Here is a 7,883-nt window from a genome sequence, read left to right on the forward strand (position 1 = left end):
CATAGGTTTTGAGTCGTCGTGTCTCCATTGTCATTTGTTTCTAGGTATTTTTTGATTTCCTCTTTGATCTTCAGTGATCATTTGGTTATTAAGTAGTGTATTGTTTAGCCTCCATGTGTTTCTATTTTTTACAGATCTTTTCCTGTAATTGATATATAGTCTCATAGCATTTTGGTCAGAAAAGATACTTGATACGATTTCAATTTTCTTAAATTTACCAAGGCTTGATTTGTGACCCAAGATATGATCTATCCTGGAGAATGTTCCATGAGCACTTGAGAAGAATGTGTATTCTGTTGTTTTTGGATGGAATGTCCTATAAATATCAATTAAGTCCATCTTGTTTAATGTATCATTTAAAGCTTGTGTTTCCTTATTTATTTCCATTTTGGATGATCTGTCCATTGGTGAAAGTGGGATGTTAAAGTCCCCTGCTATTATTGTGTTACTGTTGATTTCCCCTTTTATGGTTAATATTTGCCTTATGTATTGAGGTGCTCCTATGTTGGGTGCATAAATATTTACAATTGTTATATCTTCTTCTTGGATTGATCCCTTGATCAATATGTAGTGTCCTTCTTTGTCTGTTTTAATAGTCTTTATTTTAAAGTCTATTTTGTCTGATATGAGAATTGCTACTCCAGCTTTCTTTTGATTTCCATTTGCATGGAATAGCTTTTTCCATCCCCTCACTTTCAGTCTGTATGTGTCCCTAGGTCGGAAGTGGGTCTCCTGTAGACAGCATATATACGGCTCTTGTTTTTGTATCCATTCAGCGAGTGTGTGTCTTTTGGTGCATTTAATCCTTTTGCATTTAAGGTAATTATCGATATGTATGTTCCTACTCCCAATTTCTTAATTGTTTTGGGCTTGTTATTGTAGGTCTTTTCCTTCTCTTGTGTTTCCTGCCTAGAGAAGTTCCTTTAGCATTTTTTGTAAAGTTGGTTTGGTGGTGCTGAACTCTCTCAGCTTTTGCTTGTCTGTAAAGATTTTAATTTCTCCATCAAATCTGAATGAGATCCTTGCTGGGTAAAGTAATCTTGGTTGTAGGTTTTTCTCCTTCATCACTTTAATTATGTCCTGCCACTCCCTTCTGGCTTGCAGAGTTTCTGCTGAAAGATCAGCTGTTAACCTTATGGGGATTCCCTTGTGTGTTATTTGTTGTTTTTCCCTTGCTGCTTTTAATATGTTTTCTTTGTATTTAATTTTTGATAGTTTGGTTAATGTGTGTCTTGGTGTGTTTCTCCTTGGATTTATCCTGTATGGGACTCTCTGTGCTTCCTGGACTTGATTAACTATTTCCTTTCCCATATTAGGGAAATTTTCAACTATAATCTGTTCAAATATTTTCTCAGTCCCTTTCTTTTTCTCTTCTTCTTCTGGGACCCCTATAAATCGAATGTTGGTTCATTTAATGTTTCCCCAGAGGTCTCTGAGACTGTCCTCAATTCTTTTCAATCTTTTTTCTTTATCCTGCTCTACAGTAGTTATTTCCATTATTTTATCTTCCAGGTCACTTATCCATTCTTCTGCCTCAGTTATTCCGCTATTGACCCCTTCTAGAGAATTTTTAATTTCATTTATTGTGGTGTTCATCATTGTTTGTTTGCTCTTTAGTTCTTCTAGGTCCTTGTTAAACGTTTCTTGTATTTTCGCCATTCTATTTCCAAGATTTTGGATCATCTTTGCTATCACTATTCTGAATTCTTTTTCAGGTAGACTGCCTATTTCCTCTTCATTTATTAGGTCTGGTGGGTTTTTACCTTGCTCCTTCATCTTGTGTGTTTTTCTGTTTTTTCATTTTGCTTAACTTACTGTGTTTGGGGTCTGCTTTTCGCAGCCTGCAGATTTGAAGTTCCCGTGTTTTTTAGTGTCTGTCCCCAGTGGCTAAGGTTGGTTCAGTGAGTTGTGTAGGCTTCCTGTTGGAGGGGACTAGGTCCTGTGTTCTGGTGGATGAGGCCTGATCTTGTCTTTCTGGTGGGAAGGTCCACGTGTGGTGGTGTGTTTTGGGGTGTCTGTGTCCTTATTATGATTTTAGGCAGCCTCTCTGCTAATGGATGGGGCTGTGTTCCTGTCTTGCTAGTTGTTTGGCATAGGGTGTCCAGCACTGTAGCCTGCTGGTCGTTGAGTGGAGCTGGGTCTTGGCGTTGAGATGGAGATCTCTGGGAGATTTTCACCATTTGATATTACGTGGAGCTGGGAGGTCTCTTGTGGACCAATGTCCTGAACTTGGCTCTCCCACCTCAGAGGCACAGCACTGACTCCTGGCTGGAGCACCAAGAGCCTTTCATCCACATGGCTCAGAATAAAAGGGAGAAAAAAATGGAAAGAAAGAGGGTAAAATAAAAGTTATTAAAATAAAAAATAATTATTAAGAAAAAAATTTTTTAAGTAAAAACAAACAAACAAAAAAACAGATGGACAGAACCCTAGGACAAATGGTAAAAGCAAAGCTATACAGACAAAATCACACACAGAAGCATACACATACACACTCACAAAAAGAGAAAAATGGGAAAAAATAATACATCTTCGCTCCCAAAGTCCACCTCCTCACTTTGGGATGATTCGTTGTCTATTCAGGTATTCCACAGTTGCAGGGTACATCAAGTTGATTGTGGAGGTTTAATCCGCTGCTCCTGAGGCTGCTGGGAGAAATTTCTCTTTCTCTTCTTTGTTTGCACAGCTCCTGGGGTTCAGCTTTGGATTTGGCCCCCCCCCCGCCCCCCGCGTATAGGGCGCCTGAGTGCGTTTGTTCTTCGCTCAGACAGGACGGGGTTAAAGGAACAGCTGATTCGGGGGCTCTGGCTCACTCAGGCCGGGGGGAGGGAGGGGTACAGAATGTGGGGCGAGCCTGTGACGGCAGAGGCCAGTGTGACGTTGCACCAGCCTGAGGTGCGCCATGCGTTCTCCCGGGGAAGTTGTCCCTGGATCACAGGACCCTGGCAGTGGCGGGCTGCACAGGCTCCCAGGAGGGGAGGTGTGGATAGTGACCTGTGCTCGCATAGGCTTCTTGGTGGCGGCAGCAGCAGCCTTAGCGTCTCCTGCCCGTCTCTGGGGTGCGCGCTGATATCTGCGGCTCGCGCCCGTCTCTGGAGCTCCTTTAAGCCGCGCTTTGAATCCCCTCTCCTCGTGCACCAGGAAACAAAGAGGGAAGAAAAAGTCTCCTGTCCCTTCGGCAGCTCCAGACTTTGCCCGGACCCCCTCCCGGCTAGGTGTGGCGCACTAGCCCCCTTCAGGCTGTGTTCACGCCGCCAACCCCAGTCTTCTCCCTGGGATCCGACCGAAGCCCAGCCTCAGCTCCTAGCCCCCGCCCGTCCCGGAGGGTGAGCAGATAAGCCTCTCAGGCTGGTGAGTGCTGGTCAGCCCCAATCCTCTGTGCGGGAATCTCTTCGCTTTGCCCTCCGCAGCCCCGTTGCTGCACTCTCCTCCGTGGCTCCGAAGCTCCCCCCTCTGCCACCCGCAGTCTCCGCCCGCGAAGGGGCTTCCTAGTGTGTGGAAACCTTTCCTCCTTCACAGCTCCCTGCCACTGATGCAGGTCCCCTCCCTATTCTTTGTCTCTGTTTTTTCTTTTTTCTTTTGCCCTACTCAGGTACGTGGGGAGTTTCTTACCTTTTGGGAGGTCTGAGGTCTTCTGCCAGCGTTCAGTAGGTGTTCTGTAGGAGTTGTTCCACATGTAGATGCATTTCTGATGTATTTGTGGGGAGGAAGGTGATCTCCACGTCTTACTCTTCCGCCGTCTTGAAGCTCTTCCCAAAGTAATTTTTATTTTGCTTTTAATAAGCTCAAAGAGTAGGAAAGAAAATTGTATCTGCATTGTAGTTTTACAAAGGGAATATCAGCAAATACACAAGTCAGGAGAAAAAGCCTTTGGACAGGTGATCTGTCCCAATCTGGGATTTAGAAGACTTGAACATCCTATACTGCAGGAAACTTCCTGATTGCTCTGGATCTCCTAACTTGCAGGTACAGTCAACTGCTAATTATTACTAGAAGTTAATTTAGTAATTCTTCTAACTGGTTCAGAATCCCCTTAGAAGGCATCGTGTTCCCATGCTGGCTGCCCTGATGGTTAGAGAGCAGGGTCTGCTGCCTTGAACCCTCCACACGCTCCCTGCTCTGTCTTCTGGAACAGCTGGTGCCTGTGTTATTTGACAGCCTGTCTATCATTTTATCAGAGGTCTCTTTTGTCTGCCATTATTTAGGACAAATGCCGCCTTCACCAGAGCCCTTCCCATCCAGGATCCCCTGATCCTGGTGGAATATGCCCTGTTGCCTGCAGTACCTCCAACATTTTGGCACGATGAGAGGGGAGAGACTAAATGCCCTATTTTACTCCTTGTTAGATTCCTAGGAAGAGGGAGGAAGTTAAAGCACTTGGTTAAATAAAAGTCATGGTTGTCTGTAACTTTTATTGTTTAAGAAATGCTGGCCTCCTATTGGGATTCAAAAATTAAAGTTATCACAACATTCTTTAATTTGTCCTGGAGACATGTGTGTACGGTGGTGTATGAGAGAGCGAATTAGAAAGACTCTTTCCTTCCCCTGAAGAGCACATATTCCTTTTTTAGACATCTCTTTCTTTTCTTCCAAAGTGAGGAAGTCTGCAAAGTGCCAGAATGTTGAGTTGATTATAATCAGTGCAATGCTTGTTTGAGTAGGATGGTCTAGATTGATCTGCTGCTGTATTGCTTCAGTATCCTACTGAGAAAAGAACTGCAAGAGCCCATTCAGAAAGAAACAGATATATAGCATAATTTTGGTAAATAAAAAGTGTTCAGCAAATGTGGAATAAACTAATAAATATCTAGAGTTCCAAAGATTTAACCACATCATATATTTTTAAAAGGCAGTTGTTAATTCTTTTAAAACTCTATTTTTCATTACAAAACAATACCTGGAAATGGTTCCTCTGGCTTTCAAATAGATGGTCTTAGTAATAAAATGCATTAATATTTTATGACTCAGATGTGGTATGATGGTGTACACTGTTCCAGAAACAACCACCACTTACTAAACACTTTCACTAAGTGAAAGCTACTATGGGCTTTAGGTGCATTAGCTCCTTAAATGCTTACAAGAATCATGAGACTAGAATGTTGTTTCCATTTTAAAGATGTGAACACAGTGACTCAGAGACTTAGGTAGCTTACTAGAGGTCAAAGAGCCTCTAGCAAATTACTTAAATAAGTAAGTGTTAGAACTCTGGATTACAGGGATTTTCTAATAGCCCATGTTTAAAAAGAGAACAGTGGTACTCATGATCAAGGCTTGTGTTAGGTTCACAATACTCCAGGAATCTCCTTTTAATTCCTTGGACACATAGGTACACTGTCATTATTTTTCAGCCTTTCAAGGGGCCTAAGTCTCCAATGACTGGTAATAAATATAGTGTTATGTGTGCTGAATGAAGTCTTTTACTAAGTGCCCGTTGAGAAAAGATATTGTTGTTGGGTTGGACACTCCTATCTGAAATACAGCAATAAGGAAGTCCACCGGTGCCTGTTTTAACGCAAGGTCATAGTTAAATCTAGCCACTCAGGTGTTCAAACCAAGTAGTATGGGATATACTCTCAGATCAAGACATTGGGGGTTGGCCCTAGTGTGCACAAAGAGGCCTCATGCTGGGAACTCCCGCCCTGACCTCTGGTCTCCTCCATTCTTCTCTGTCAGCTCCCAGGAGACAGATCCCTGGCTAGGGCAACCCTGCCTCAAAGCCTGGAGAAGTGATGTGGCCATTGGCTAAAGTGTAAAATTTGCATAATATTTTAAAAGCTCATTGGAAAATGATACCCTCTAAGTTACAGTTCTTTGGGGGAAAGCCTGGTCTCAGTGTCCTATTCGCAGTCTGCTCAAAGGTAAACATTTTTTCTTCCAAATTCTTAGAGTGGCATCACCAACCTAAATGAAGAAGGAATTTTAACTAATTTGGACTGCTATCCAGAGAGAAAAAATTTTGTGGGTGGGATATCCAAGTCATCCAATTCAAAACTCTAGCGTCTTCTATAGCTCTTCCTCTCCCAGTCACCTCGCAGCCCCCAACAAGGAACAAAGCTAGATTTATCTCAGGCCCTGTGTGGGATATAGTAGGTACTTGATAAAAGTTTAGTTATTGAATGGACAAAGGAAAAGTGGTAAGGAGAAAAGGAAAGAAAAAGAGGGAGCATACTGAGAACCTCAGTATTCAAAATAGACCCTAATATTAACAGTGTGAGGAAACAGTTCTTTTAGAACTTGTTTGGCAATGTGTATTAAAAATCTAAAGAATGTGCACATCCTTTAACCCAAAAATTGAGTGTTTAGAAATTAAGGATGTGTGAAAAGATTTTGCCGTAAACCAGAGTACTGTTCCTAGTTATAAGATATCGCAACCAACCTAAATATCCAAATATAGAGAATCAGGTCAACGAATTACATTACACCTACACCTGTTCTTCCCCGGGATGGGATCAGCACCACCTTAAGATCTTGAGCATCAGGGTCCTCACCCTTGCCCTCTTCCCTCTGGACCCCTTCCACAGGGCAAGAAGTCAACCCAAAGCCCACTTCCTTCCCCTGAGACCACAAAGGACCCCAGAACTCCCTCCTCAAACAAGGCCTGCATGGCTCTCTTCTCCAGGTGGTTCCTCCTAAGGGTGGATCCTGGCTATGGCAGGTGGTGTGGTTGGAGCTTGGATTAGTGGGTTCAGGTATCCACAAGCAAGTGTTAGGGCAAGCGGTGGGGAGAGAATGGGAGAAGGGTCTTCTTTTGTCCTCTTGTCTCAGCCCTGAAAATGTTAGCAGCCACCCTGGATGCAATATTTACCGCTGACTCTTGGGACTGGATGGGATATTAATTTCAACTTCCAACTCCCCATGCCATTATATCTCCTATCCAACTATTACCTCTACACTACTCCAAGCCCCCAGCATCTCCTGTTTGGGTTCTTGCTGTACTCCCCTAACTAGTCTCCCATCTTCCACTGTTCCCCCGCAATCCATTCTTCAACACGGAACAGGCAGAGTGAGCTTTCTAAAATAGAAATCAGACCATGTGACTGCCACAGACTGAAAGTACAGTACCTACTCCCTGCCATGGCAGAGAAGTCCTCCAGCTGCATCTGTCCCAGCCTCATTAAGTGCGAGCCACAGTGAGCACCTTTCAGTTTCCAGTGCTTCCTAAGAATTTTTTTCCACGTCAGGGCCTTCAAATATACTGCTCTCTCTGCTTAGAACTTTCTCAGTTATCACATGACAGATTCTTCGTCCTTCAAGTCCAATTTTTTTCCCTCAGGCAGACCTTCTGCAACCAACTTGTGTACCCCTATTTTTGCCTCCTAGTATCTATTATTTTCCTTCATGGCATTTCATCACAAGTCAGGCTTCTATATTTCTTTTTCTTGTTTATTTGTTTAATGCCTGTTTCCCTCTCATCAAATTGTAAGAACCGTGTTCATAATGTGTATATCAGAAGTTAGCACTGCATAGTACATCTGTGCGATTAAGTAATCTATCAACATATAATGGAATACTATTTAGTCAACAAAAATAATGTTTTCTATGGGTATTACTGGCATAGAAAATTGCACATGATAGAATTTTAAATGAATAAAAGGTCATATAGTAATATAATCCCGTTTTTGTTTTTATAAATGTTAATGTATGCTAACATACGTTTACGTATATATTATATATGTGTGTGTGTGTGTTTAAAAACTCTGCAAGGTGTAACAGTGGTTATCTGGGTTGGAAAATTGTGACTGTAGTTTATTTTCTTAATTTTGCTTAACTTTTAAAATACTAATTGTGTATTACCTTCATAAGAACATATTTTAATTTTTATAAATAAATAAATACCTCATATCTACCTGTAAAGAAACCATCGCAGTAAACTGACGTTTTAC

The sequence above is a fragment of the Stenella coeruleoalba genome (genome assembly GCF_951394435.1).
Source record: "Stenella coeruleoalba genome assembly, chromosome: 7".
NCBI lineage: Eukaryota > Metazoa > Chordata > Mammalia > Artiodactyla > Delphinidae > Stenella > Stenella coeruleoalba.